This window comes from Galeopterus variegatus, unplaced genomic scaffold, assembly GCF_000696425.1.
Source record: "Galeopterus variegatus unplaced genomic scaffold, G_variegatus-3.0.2 Scaffold512, whole genome shotgun sequence".
Classification (NCBI taxonomy): Eukaryota; Metazoa; Chordata; class Mammalia; order Dermoptera; family Cynocephalidae; genus Galeopterus; species Galeopterus variegatus.
The window spans coordinates 312059-326225 of record NW_007726623.1 but is presented as its reverse complement, the minus strand read 5'-3'; the positions used below and the strand labels follow the sequence as shown (position 1 = coordinate 326225).

The 14167-nt window shown below is 42.3% G+C and overlaps 1 protein-coding gene across 1 annotated transcript in view; it reads left to right on the top strand.

Moving 5' to 3' along the window:
• The window catches only part of PPP6R3 (protein phosphatase 6, regulatory subunit 3), a 137226-nt gene that overhangs the window by 434 nt on the left and 122625 nt on the right, over window positions 1-14167 (top strand). The window contains exon 2 of the mRNA XM_008569576.1: window positions 704-946. The gene's annotated coding sequence lies outside the window, so the exon portion shown is untranslated. The remainder of the gene's footprint in view (window positions 1-703; window positions 947-14167) is intronic.

Sequence of the window (14167 nt, the reverse complement as noted above, 5' to 3'; positions counted from 1 at the left end):
CGAGCCGCCCCTGACGGGGGCTCGGGCTCCAGCCCCCCGCCCGCCGCCCGCGGCGTCGCCCACCACCCGGCCCCGCTCCCGCCCGGCCTGGGCTCCCGGTCAGTTTCCCCCGGGGGCCTCGGGGAGCGCGTCCAGCTGGGGCAGCAACTCGCCGTAAAGCTCCGCGAAGGCCATTGTTGCGCGCTCTCCTCCGGGAAACAAGTTCTGTGGGTTTCTGCTCCCGCGGCGCACAGTCATCGGGATACACACAAACCGGTTCGGAGTCTTCCAGTAGCCTTCCCGGTGACTTTCTTACCCCGCTGCTGAGGCGCTGAGGTAGATGTGGTCACGAATGTCTCTCTCGTGTATTTGAGCCGGGGAGCGGGGGTGGTCCCTTTTGCGACTCGAAGTACCACCCTCTTAAAGAAGCCCATTCTCTGTTAACCTGGAGGTGTCTCCTCCAGACGTCTTGTTTGCTTTGATCACAGCTTGGACAATGAGTCCTTGGACGTATCTCTGTGCCCTGACGTTTCAGCCTCATGACTTAATGTCATTTTCCTGGTCCTCAACATTTTCTCTGTGGGGATGGATAGAGCGCTGTTTATGTTTGGCGTTTATGGCAGGGGACCCCTGGTAGTTGTTCCCTTTCATGCTCGCAGCAGTTGTTAATATTGATATTGTCCCACTTCACTAATGGGAAGTTTACTTTTATTTTGTCCTCAAGGTCATGTTGCAGAAAGGCAGCAAGTGGGAAAAGGACTCCACGTCTCCAGCCACTGAAATGTGCCTTCAGTAGCTAGTGTCTGATGCCCAGTTAGTGGTGGTGGTGGTGGTTCTCTTCACCCTGGAGTTAGATTGCCTGGATACAGATCTAGGTTTGACCGCTTTCTAGCTGTGACATTATTGGGCAAGTTACTCAACCTTTCTGCTTCCTCTGTAATAAGGGACTAGTAATAGTGTCTACCCGGTAAGTTTGTCCCAACAAATGGATTTATACATGTAACTGAGTATAGACGGAAATGACTTATACATGTCGAGCAGCCTGGCAGATAGAGTAAGCTTAGTAATTAGTGGTTAGTATTGACTAAATTTAATTTTTAAATGTTTAGATACCATTAGGAAGCCAGATGACTGTTTAAGCCCTGGCTGTTGGTGACTCTTTTTAGAAAGCTCTCTGTATTTGAGTCAGTTGGGCTGAAAAAAAAATGAACTGGAAATTGTTTTGATTTTTTTCAGGAGAGGGGTTGTTAAAGATTCGTTAAATGACATACATTTGCTGGAGTAATTTGTGATGGTGCCTAAGAATGTTTTGTTTAAAAGGGTGGTGAAATACAGAAAAGGCCATTAGGAGCTTAAGTAGGACTCTGCTCCTTAAGTATTTTTGGATACTACTTCCTGGATGTGATTGGCCGCCAAATCAATAACTTCAGGACCGTAGTATACTCCTGGTTGTTGTTGAAGATTGAAAGCCTTCTGTGTATTGAGATATACTTCAGCACAGATAATTTGGGAAATAGCTGTGGTCTTCGATGGGTGCTTTGGAAGCTATTGTGCACTTGAATATGTCCGGTCAGGGTGTCAGGAATATTTAACAAAATGCCATCCGCTCAGTCATACATAAGCTCACAGTCTTTTAATGCTTGCCCTGTGCTTTTCTCCATGGTTCTTGAAACCATGCTTGCCTTTCCCTTGGTATTATTTGCTTGGGACCTGGCTTGCTTTATTGCACTGGAAAAGTGTTTTTTTTTTTTTTTTTTTTTTTGTCTTTTTTTTTACTGACCGGTAACGGGATCGCAACCCTCGGTGTCGCGCCTGCACCGCGCTCAACCAGTGAGCGGGAACCGGTCTCCACAGGGGATCCGAACCCTCGGCGGGAGCGCCACCACACTCCCAAGCGGCGCACTCTCCAGTGCGCCACTGGGCCAGCCCTGGAAAAGTGTATTTTGATAGACTCGGTCTTAAGTAGAGATGAGCATCTTGCTGGTGTAACTTACTCAGGGACAGGAAGAAGATTGTTTTGGGTTTAGAAGACTTTAGCTTTTGTGTAAAGTATAGCAAAACAAAACAAACCGAAAACAAACAACTTTCTAGTTTCGTTTAACTAATTGAGAATTTGAGACAGACCATACATAGCTGGACAGAAAATGAATAGTAATAAAATTAGGTCTCAACAGGGCGAGGTTTACTTAGCTTAAGATAAATTTTTGTGTTTGTTTGGTAGAAAGATAATGTGCTTATTACAAGTAAACATCTCTTCCTTAAAACAGAGTATTTGTCAGGATCAGTATTCAGTTTATTTCTATGATAAACTTGGATCTTGCAGATTTATATTTTAGATATTTGAGAAGGCAGCCTGAGTGTATATATATAGATACAAAATTTCACAAAGTTTTGTCACACTTGAGAAGAGTAAATGATAGTGATAATTAAGCTTTTCTAATTATCTGCTCAACTAAAGTTTATTTCATGAAAAGCACAAGAGTCTGGTTTGGCCCTCATAAGTCAAGATCTGAGCCCATTGTGGGCTGAGTGGTATTAACTGCATCTGAGGATGTACTGAAAAAACAGACCTGGCCTCTTGGTTTTAAGCAACTTTCATATTTCTTTTCTTTCTTAAGAAAACTTCAAATGATTGGTTTTCAATTTACTCTAGATCAGGGGTTCTCAACTGGGGGCGATTTTGCCCCCCAGGAATCATCTGGCAACATCTGGAGACATTTCTGCTAGCCACACCTCTGGGTGTGGGCAGTGTATGTCTAGAGGGTAGAGGCCAAGGATACTGCTGCTCAACATCCTATAGAACACAGGACAGTCCCCCACCCCCACCCAGGAAAATTATCCAGCTGAAAATATCAATACTGCTAAGTTGAGAACTCCTGCTCTAGGTAGATACTAGACTGGCCTATGTTGGAATCACTTGGGACACTTTTAAGACCGTGGACTCCACCTCTGGAAATTTTTGATAATATTGAGAATTAAATTTTTTTTTTTCCTTTTTGTCTTTTTTCGTGACTGGCAACGGATCGCAACCCTCAGTGTCGCGCCCATACCGGACTGGGACCGGCAACGGGATCGCAATCCTCGGTGTTGCGCCTGCACCTCGCTCAGCCAGTGAGTGGCCGGTCTATATATGGGATCCGAACCCTTGGCAGGAGCGCCGCCACGCTCCCAAGCGGCGCACTGTAGCAGTGCGCCACCGGGCCGGCCCGAGAATTAATTTTTTTAAAAGCTTCTTGGACAATACCGAAGTCCCACTGGGTTTTGGAACCACTGTTCTAGACCATAGATTTTAGGGACTGCTTGTGAGTTTATACTTTGGGTGATCTGTGAACTCTGTAGAACCTAGATCCTGCCTTGGAGATTATTTACTAGTGGGGAGATGGTGTACATATATCATTTTTCGAGTGTGAGAAGACTGAACTTTAAAAGAAATATTAAACAAATTATAAAATAACTTAGAAATTTTCTTTCCTTTATCTCGTGAACATACATTATTATACTGTGCTGAAACTTAGTAGAATTCAGGTTTTTAGATGTTGCTTCTGTGCTGAAAAACCTCATACTGCTGTAGATTTTGAGTTTTGTATCTTTTTTTTTTTTGTCTTTTTTCGTGTCCGGCAACGGATCGCAACCCTCAGTGTCGCGCCCGTACCGGACCGAGACCGGCAACGGGATCGCAACCCTCAGCGCTGCACCCGCACCTCGCTCAGCCAGTGAGCAGGAACCGGTCTGTATGTGGGATCCGAACCCTCGGCGGGAGCGCCGCCGCACTCCCAAGCGGCGCACTGTAGCAGTGCGCCACCAGGCCGGCCCGAGTTTTGTATCTTTTGTCCTCATCTTGTCAGTCAGCTCTCAGTTCTGTTTTTAGATGCCAGCTTCAATTTTTTTTTTTTTTTTTTTAAATGAGGAACTATTCGCAGAGACTTAGTTCTGGATCAGTTTACCAGTTCTGCCCTTTGAAGGCAAGGAAAGAGGCATATAGCATGCTACCTTTTAACACAGTGACCCTGCCTACTAGTTGAGGGGACTCCTCTGTGCCCTGGACTCTGACAAATGAAGGAATGTTCTTTCCTCCTGGGGAGATGAGGTGCAGTGATAGAGAGAAGGGCAGAGATCCTTTTCTTGCCCATACTTGAAATTTAGGTTATGTAGTTTATTGAATGGAAGAATGTTAGTTTGAAAACTGTACACATTTTCATCAATTAGATGTTAATATCTGGACATATAAAAGGCAGATCATGGAGGCAGTTTCTGATTTTCATCCTGAAATTCTGCCTGTGGCTATATTGAGAACGAAAAGTGACCCCATCTACTTCTAATATTCATTTATTTGATCAGCAGAAATAGTAATTGAGTCCTTACTCTGCCGGGAACTGTATTCGGGATTCACCGATGAACAGGCCCTTAAGGACTTTCAGCCTAGAGGGAGAGGCAAGCAATTACAAAAGAGATCAGTTGGTAGAGCTTGTTAGAATTATACATGGTATAAGTAAGTAGGCTCTTAGTGATGGGCCCTAGAGGCCTCAGAGGAAAGAGCTTCTCTTTGCAGGTTGATTTGTTTAAACTGTAGGTGATTGAGATTGCTAGAAGTCTTGTAAGCAAAAGAGTAAAATAGTTATGCCTTGTTACTGGTTTGTACTAAATGGTTGTTTGACTTGCCTCCTTGGTTTGGGGTGTCTTAAAAAGCAGCTCCATTCTTCCCATGTTGGTGAAGCTGTTTTGTAATTACAAGTAGGACTGATGTTTATTGCTCCATATGTGTTGGTTGTCCCTTCATCAAACTTGAAATACTGTCTGTGGTTCCATATTTGTCAGAGGCTTGATGTAGATTCTTGCTAGAAATATTGCACATTCTTGAAATGGATGGTGTTTTGAGTGGGAATGGGTTTTTTCTGTTGCAGTGTGGATCTAGGTTGACTGGAGATTTGTTTTTGTAGCATTTTGACTTTGGCTTAGATTTAGTTGTCATGGAAGCCCCTTTTCTTCTTCCCTCTTTATTTTTAATTTTATTTTTTTTCCTGGGAGGGAGATAGTTGTCAGATGAGTACTCCATTAATTTCAGGTTTGAAAGGTTATAAACTGACCTCTGGATACCAGGTGGAATAGCTAGTTTGTGAAGAAACAAATAAAAGGGGATTTGGTAGTGTGTGAAAAGGCTTCTTACCTTTACATCTAACTGGGACATTTTCTTTTTTTTTTTTTTTCTTTTTTAAAGATGACTGGTAAGGGGATCTTAATCCTTGACTTGGTGTTAGCACCACGCTCTCCCAAGTGAGCTAACCAGCCATCCCTATATAGGGATCCGAACCTGTGGCCTTGGTGTTATCAGCACCATACTTTCCCAAGCGAGCCACATGCCAGCCCTACCTGGGACATTTTCATGTCATAGACTTGGCAAAGAACTGGCTTTACCTCGAGTAGAGGCTATTTACTGCTTGTCACTTACAAGTATTAGTGAAGACTATACAGTTGACAGAATTTAAGTAGAATTTGATAGGTTCTGAACATGTTTTTACTGATCTAAGGAGGCTCTGATTTTGTACTTCTCAGTGACTCTGGAAACTAGGGTATTTATTAGTTCCAGAATTTCTTACAGTGGGGACTTGAAATAGTTTGTATACCCCAGAGATTAACTGCCATGAAATCTGGTGGCCCAAAGGAAAGAAAAATGAAAGATTGTTTTTAGGAACATTAGAGAGCAGGACTAAAAATGCAGAGATAAGATTATGACTGAATGTTGAGTCAGACTTCGAGAAAGCTGTGTGGATTGCTAGTTGGAGTCTTGTGTTTTCTGTACCTGAATATAAATCTGAACAAGAATACTGGTGGCAGAGACACACTTTGAGAAGAGAAAGGAGAGCTTGCCTGAGAATGCACGAGACCCTAATTAGGGCAGGGTACAGCACTCGCTGAGGCGTGTTCCATGGTGACCTAGTAGTTGGTTGGTGAATCAGCCCAGATGGGGACAATGGTGAAAGGAACATTGAAGGGTATTGACTTGATTGGCTGTTTGGGGCTTCCTTTTATGAGAATCATGGTTTTGGACGGAAACAGAACTTTGAGGTCATTGATTCTTAGAGAGAGTTTTAGGCCATGGCAAGGAATGGACCCAGAAGCAGTGGAGAAATCTCAGTTCCTAGATGATATCTTAGGGTTGTGTTGGCCCCACTAGACCACAGTTTTAAGTGCCATTTGTTTCAAGAGTGGCATCACAGCAGAATCTCACTGAACAAGCACAGCTCATCTGTGCTGAAACTAAGGCTGGGTTAAGATGGGGTTTAGGTCCTCATTAAAGTCCACAGCATAGAGTTTAAGAGGAAATGATGAAATGGTGCTCCCTGAAACATCTCTTCTTTAAATTTAATTAGACAAATTATACTCAAACTAGTAGATGCCCTGGGAAGGCAATCAACATTAGGGCTAATAAAAAGCTTGAATAGTATAAAAGGGCTGGAGGAGGTATTGTAGAACCTTTCTAGCACTTATGAGAGGTAAATTAACACCAATTGCTAAACATAGAAACTGGATAAATTTCAATATTCATTTAGAAATTAATTTTATGATGCTGTCCTAAGTATTAAAATACAGGTTATACTTAAATCATTCAAAGTTTGGCATGTTCACACATGTGCACAAAGTATTTGATAGATATTTACACACTGGGAGACACAATTATGGTCTGACTTTGGAGTTTTGGCAGATCTGGGTTCAAATTCTGGCAAGTTTCCCTACTAGCTTTTTTTGGGTGCGTGTGATCCGAACCCTCGGGCGGGAGCGCTGCCGCGCTTCCCAAGCGGCGCACTATCCAGTGCGCCACCGGGCCGGCCCGAGCTGAGCTGTTTCCTTTTGGTGGTAGTACATGTCAGTTTTTTGTCATCATGTAGTAGATGCAGGGACAGTGTCTCCTGGTTTTCTTTGGTTGACATAGAGATACATAGGGTTTTTATAGTCATTGGACAATTGGCAGGACCTATCTGCCTGCCTCTTTTGTTTTCCAGTGAGACCCTGCCACTTCTGATTAAAGAGCACTCTGACTTTCCCCTTGCCACTGTGGACTCTGTCCTTGCTTTATTCCACCCTTAGATGGATTCAACAACTATGCATTTGGCACTTATTATAGGCATAGTATTTTGCTAAGGGGAGTCTTCACAGATTAATACCGGCTTTCCGTCCTCAATTCAGAATATACTGTGATAGTTAAGAGTGCATGGGGTCTAAAATAGCTGAGTTTGAGTTCTGGCTCGTACAGTTTTCCAGGATGATATTAGTTCACGTTTCTGTTCCTTAGTTGCTTTATCTGTGAAATTAATATTGAATTTTAACTGTTTAGCACAGTGCTCAGCACAGAGTAGTATTTGTATTAATATTATTACTTTTCCTCAATAATAATAGAAATAAGTACAGAAACAACTCTTACGGTGAAGAGAATGTCCTGAAGGAGAGAGAAATGGGATATTATGGGGTCATAGAGAAGCTTTGAGGTCTACCTAGCTGCTGTGGGCAAGTAATGGTGATTTAGGTGGGGAGGAGGTTATGGAGTAGCGTTTAAGTGCAGGTTTTTTTCCTTCAAGTTTAGATTATGTTACATATGTTTTATTTACATAAATGTGATAACATGAACTTTTTGAAGTACCCTTGTATGTAACATAATCCTTTCTTTGACTGGAGTAGAGATCATAAACTTGAGATTTTGCAGTTTGCTTTCTAAAACATTCATCTTTAAAATCTCTATTTCTTTTTGGCACCCAGGACATTATAAAGGTTTGCTATGGAGTCTCCCATGTTTTATAGAACCATATTTTTTCAGCACACCGTGGATAATCACATATGCTTTGAAGGAATATATGTTAACAGATGAGTGGATCTTTTTGATTTTTCATTTAATATCTTTACAAATTCCGCATTATAACCAGATAACTTTATTGAGGGTATGCAAACTTTTTTTTGTATAGGGCCAGTTAGTAAATATTTTAGGCTTTACAGGCTGAAAGGTCTCTGCAACTACTCAACTCTGCCTTTGTAATATGAAAGCAGCATAGCCAATACATAAACAAATGAAGGTGGCTGTCTTCCAGTAGAACTTTATTTACAAAAACACGCAGTAGGCTGGATTTGGCCTGGTGGGCCACAGCTTGCCAATGCCTGCTTTAGTTGATTTTTAATTTTAATTTTCAATAAGATCATATATTCAAATAGTATATACCAACATTCGTACAGATATTATTAAACACTAAAACCATCAGTTATATACCCACTAATCAGCTTAAGAAATAGAATGTTACCACTGATTTAGCTCCCTGTGTGTCTTCCCCTGACCACCTCCCTCTTTCTGACCTCCCCAAGGCAAGTGCTACCCAACATGTATGATTTTCTTGCATTATGGTGTTGCCATCTATGAATGTATCCTATTCATATAATGTAACTTAAGTTTTGCTTGTCTTTAAACTGTATAAATTGAATCATTTTGATCTGTCATTTTTTTTCCCACTCAACATTGTATTGAGATCCATTTATTCAAATGTTTGAGTACCTACGAGTCTTAGGGGGTATTCTAGTGCTGGGTTTATTAGCAGTGAGCAAAGCAGACAAAAGTCCCTGCCCTCATGGAGCTTACATTTTTGTGGGGGAGAGACAGTTGACAGATAAGCAGAAGATACAGTAGCCATATGGTGATACAAACAGGGAGAAGAAAAAAGCAGGGGTGGTGGCTGGGAGTTGAGGGGCTGTTTGCAGATTGAAATATAGTGGTCAGCGTCAGCCTCCCTAAGTAGGGGCCCTTTGAACAGAAAGAGATGAGGGAGCAAGCCATGAGGCCATGGGTGGGTGTGGAGTGGGAGAAGCATTATAGGCAGAGGGTCCAGCACACACAAGGTGCTAAGAAGGGTGCACCTGCATTATTGGAAGGACAGGAGAGAGGCCAGTGTGGCTGCAGTGAAGAGCCTGAGTGGGAGTGGTAGGAGAGTGGGTCAAAGGGTAAGGTCACACAAGCCATTGTTAAGATTTTTTTTTTTTTTCTGTGAGATGAGAAGTCATTTAGTGTTTTGAACAGATGTGTGACACGATCTGGTTTCTAAAAGGTCCCCCTGAAGCTGTGTTAAGATTAGCTGTTCTTGTGCTGCTGGAAGGAGGTTAAATGCTGTATGGCAGTGATTCAGCAGAGCAATAATGGCAGCTTGGACTGAAGGGGAACAGGGGTGGTAGTGAGAAGTGGTTGGTTTCTAGATACTTCTTGAAGGGAGAGCAGATAAGATCTGCTGGCAGATTGGATGTGGGTGTGAGAGAGGAGTGAAGGATACCAGGGATTTTTTGCTTGCTGTGGGAGTTGCTATTTATGAAAAAAGGGAAGACTATTGGAGGAGCAGGTTGTGGAAGGAAGATAAGGAGTTGGGTTTTGGACATGTTCAGTTTGTGACATATTTAGAGAGCAGACTGGAGATATGTAGGATTAAGGTGTTTAGAGTTCAGGCTAGAGGTCTGGGTTGCACGTGGGAATGTATTTAATGTTTAGATGCCACTTAAAGGGCCTGAGGTTGAGTGAGAGCACCAAAGTCAGCAGGGAGGATGGAGAAGGAGCACCCTCTGAAGTAGGAGGAAAACCAGGTGAGTATGGCATCTTCGAAGCCAAGAGAGAGTGTTGTCATGGAGGAGGGAGTTGGAACCTGTGCATCGGTCAAGTATGATGAGGGCCAAGATTGGTTCTGTGCCTTGACACCGCTTGGAAGGGATCATTCAGGAAGAACTGAAGAGAAGAGGATGACAAATAGAGAAAACACTGTCATGGGGATTTGCCACAGCTGTGGAGAGAGATTTGGGACCCTGAGGTTTTGTTGAGATGGGAGAACTCACAACATTTTTGTAATGTTGGTGGGAAATGATTCTGTAGAGAGTGAACAACTTAATGAAGCAGGAGAGGTGACACTTGCTGGAGCCACTTTCTTGGGAAGGCAGCAGGGATTGGACCAAGTGCCCATGTGGCGAGTTGGCATCCACAGACTCCTCCCTGGTGAGAGTAGGAGAGCAGAGTAGGGGAGATGGAACAGCTGGAGCATGTGGATGTTTTCTTCCTTCCTTGGTTTTTTTTTTTTTTTTTATCTTATCCTTTTTTTTTGTCTTTTTTCGTGACCGGCCATGGGACCGCAACCCTCGGTGTTGCCCACGCCCCTCGCTCAGCCAGTGAGCGGCCGGTCTGTATGTGGGATCCGAACCCTCGGCGGGAGCGCCGCCACACTTCCCAAGCGGCGCACTACAGCAGTGCGCCACCGGGCCAGCCCCCTTCCTTGGTTTTTTCTCAGTGAAATTGAAGATGTTCTCAGCAGTGAGAATGAGGGGGACTTGGGACTGGTGGGGTAGGATGAGAGAGAAGGAAGTATGAAATATTCTGTGGGAAAGTAAGAATGTGAATGGATTAGTATCATGGGATGGCATACCTGAGGGGAGCAGTCCTGAGTTTAAGTGAAAACTGCACAGCTCTGTTATTTTTACTGGAAGCATAGTAGGCAGTACTTCATTTAACTGGGGTTGTGGTTTTCCCAAACAAAAGTGGCAGAGTAAGAGAGGGTCAAGGAAGTGATTATAATGGTGGGAAATGGAAATAAGGCTGGGAAGAGAGGGAAGTGAGCACTCGTGGATGGTGAGGTTTCTCCACAGTAATGCATGTAGCTGTAGTTATTCCTTTTCACTTCTGTGTTATATTTCAGGCCAAATGTATCTCATTTTGTTCTTTGTCCTGTCACTGGAGAATAGGATTGTTTCCAGTAAGAGGGAGTGCTGTTCTGAACAAGTACAAAAACATTTCTCCAAGGCATAGACCTTGGAGAGAATTATAGGGTAGTGGGCCATGCATATCTTTGACTTTAGTGGATGGTGCGAATTGTTTTCCAAAATGGTTGTACCAGTTTACCCTCCTACCAGCACTGTTGCTCTTACATCCTCACCAACCATTGGTATTGTCTGATATTTTTATGTTTGCCAATTTGGTGGGTGTGAACTTATATCTCAGATTTTAAAAATAACAGCTTTATTGAGATATAATTGAGGTACCATACAATCCACCCTTTTAAAGTATATGATTTAATGGGCATTATGCTGTAGTAACAGAATTATGTAACCATCATCACAGTCTAACTTTAGAACATCTTCATCACCCCATGAAGAAACCTGGTACCCATTTGCCAATTCTGGACTTTTCATATCAGTAGAATCACACAATAAGTGGTCTTTTGTGACTTTCCTCTTTCACTCAGTGTAATGTTATCAAGGTTCATTCATTTTTTAACATGTATTACTATTGGTGCTTCATTCCTTTTAATTACTGAATAATATTTCATTGTGTGGATATACCACATTGTATTTATCCATTCATCAGTTGATGGACATTTGTGTTGTTTCCTGTGATATTGTGAAATATATGGTCTTAGTCATGTTTCCTGGCATGCAACTCCTAGAATCCTTGGAATCTCCAAAGTGATTTGGCTTTTTGATGCTAATGTTTGACTGGCTGGCCACCCCTAGGTAGCGTCAGAATGGGGTCTAGTCACTGGAAAGACCAAGCCATGATTAGAGGGTTGGGACTTTAAGCCCCACCCCACAATCTTCAGGGAGGAGAGAGGGGTTGAAGGATGAGTAGATCCCCAGTGTCCAGTGATTTAATCAGTCACACCTATGTAATGAAAGTTCCATAAAAACCCCGAAAGACTAGGTTCAGGGAGTTTCTGGACAGCTGAACATGTGGAATTTTCTAGAGGGAACCTTGCTGCACTGCTTAGGACAACTCTTACGATGGAGAATTCAAGTGGTAATGGTAGGGCATCATTGTCAGTAGTCCTAGTTTTAAAGGGAATGCTTTTATCTTTCACTGTCAAAAGTGTATGTAGTTTTTGGGGTTTTTTTTCCTTTAGCAAGTGGAAGTAAAAATTAACCTACCATTTCTGGGATAAACCCAGTGTGATTGTGAATTATTCTTTTTTTAAAAAAGAAAAACAATGTGTTTCAGTTTTATTTGCTAATATTTTAGGACAAGTATCTGTGTACATTGGTGAGATTGGTCTGTAATTTTCCTTTTTTGTATTAACCTTGACAAATTTTGTCCTTTTTTTTTTTGAGACTGGCCGCACCGTGCTCAGCCAGTGAGCGCAGCGGTCATCCCTATATAGGATCCAAACCCGCGGCGGGAGCGCTGCTGCACTCCCAGCGCCACACTGTCCCGAGTGCGCCACGGGCTCGGCCCCAATATTTTATATTAATATAATCCAAATGTTGATTATTTTTTAGGTCTTAACCCTAAAATAAGTTAAGGCCTTGGCAGTCAAATATACACAATCAAACTTTTCAAGTATCTTGGGGATTTACAAGGTTCAGTCTTAATCTAGTCTTTTTTTTCGTGACCGGTAACGGGATCGCAACCCTCGGTGTCGTGCCCGCACCACGCTCAACCAGTGAGCGGACCGGTCTCTATATGGGATCCGAACCCTCAGCGGGAGCACCACCACACTCCCAAGCGCTGCACTCTACTGAGTGCGCCACCGGGCCGGCCTGACCCTGACATTTTTTTTTTCCCCTTTTTTTGTCTTTTTTCGTGTCCGGCAACGGATCGCAACCCTCAGTGTCGCGCCTGTACCGGACTGGGACCGGCAACGGGATCACAACCCTTGGTGTTGCTCCCACACCTCGCTCAACCAGTGAGCGGGAACCGGTCTGTATGTGGGATCCGAACCCTCGGCGGGAGCGCCACCGCACTCCCAAGCGGCGCACTGTAGCAGTGCGTCACCGGGCCGGCCCCAACCTTGACAAATTTTAATAGCAAGATTATTCTATATTCCTAGCACAAAAAAATGATACATGTTTGAGGTGATGGATATGTTAATTAACCTGATTTGGTCATTACACATTATATACATGTATTGAAATACCATATAGTACCCCATAAATGTGTATACTTATGTATCAATTAAATATTTTGAAAAAGAGATTATTCTTGTCTAATAAAATGACCTGTAGTATTCCCTCATTTTTGTTCCCCTAGAGAGTTTATCTAAAATTGGAATTACCTGTTCCTTGAAGGTTTGGTAAAACTTGCCGTAAAACCATCAGGGTCTGGTTTTTTTGTCCTGAGAAATTTTTTTTTTCCTTTTTGTCTTTTTTACTGATCGGTAACGGGATCGCAACCCTCAGTGTTGTGCCCATACCGGGGACCGGCAACGGGATCGCAACCCTCGGTGCTGCGCCCGCACCGCGCTCAGCCAGTGAGCGGGACCCAGTCTCCACATGGGATCCGAACCCTCAGCGGGAGCGCCGCCACGCTCCCAAGCAGCGCACTCTCCTGTGCGCCACCGGGCCGGCCCATGGCCTGAGAATTTTAAATTACTTGTTTATTGGCTTTAATATTTACAGGATCATTAGAGTCTTTGTCCTTTTCTTTGAGTCACATTTGGTAGTTTACATTAAATTTTTTGTTTATTTTTGTCCACATTTTCAAATATATTGGCAGAAAATTCAAACTTGTCTTTTGAATCTCTACCATATTTGTAATTAATTACTAATATTCAACTTTTTAAACAGGATGTTCAGGTCATTAATTTTCAGTCATTATATATATGTATGTATGTATATATATCTAAAGTGGTAATTTCATTTTGAATACCACTGTAGCTACATCCCATAAGTTATCTATGTAGAATTTTTATTTTTCATTTTGAATATATTCATATTTTCATTATGATTTATTGTTTGACTTGTAAGTTTAGAAGTTATATTGAAAAATCTTGGTGCATGTATCTTTTAAATTTTTATTGATTGATAACTTCATTGTTTTAGTAAAATGTGGTCTAATGTGATTTTGATTCTTTGAAACTTGTGTTGACCTTGTTTCAGTGGTGTCTAGTTTGTGATAGATTTTCATCAATATTCCATGTGTTTAAAAAAAAAAGTCTTTCCAGTTTTAAGGTGAGGCTTTTCTGTGTCTATTAGATGAAACACCTTAATTGAATTTACCTTCAAACTGTTATCCTTAACTGGTTTTGTCCTACTTGTTTTATCAATTATACAGGGGTAGGGGTGGTGTTAAAATGCCTGTATGAGGGAGATTTGTCAGATTCCTGTAGTTCTGTTTCTACTTTGTGCCTGTGAGTTTAGAGATTTTATTTTATTTATTTATTTATTTATTTTTTCCTTTTTGTCTTTTTTCGTGACT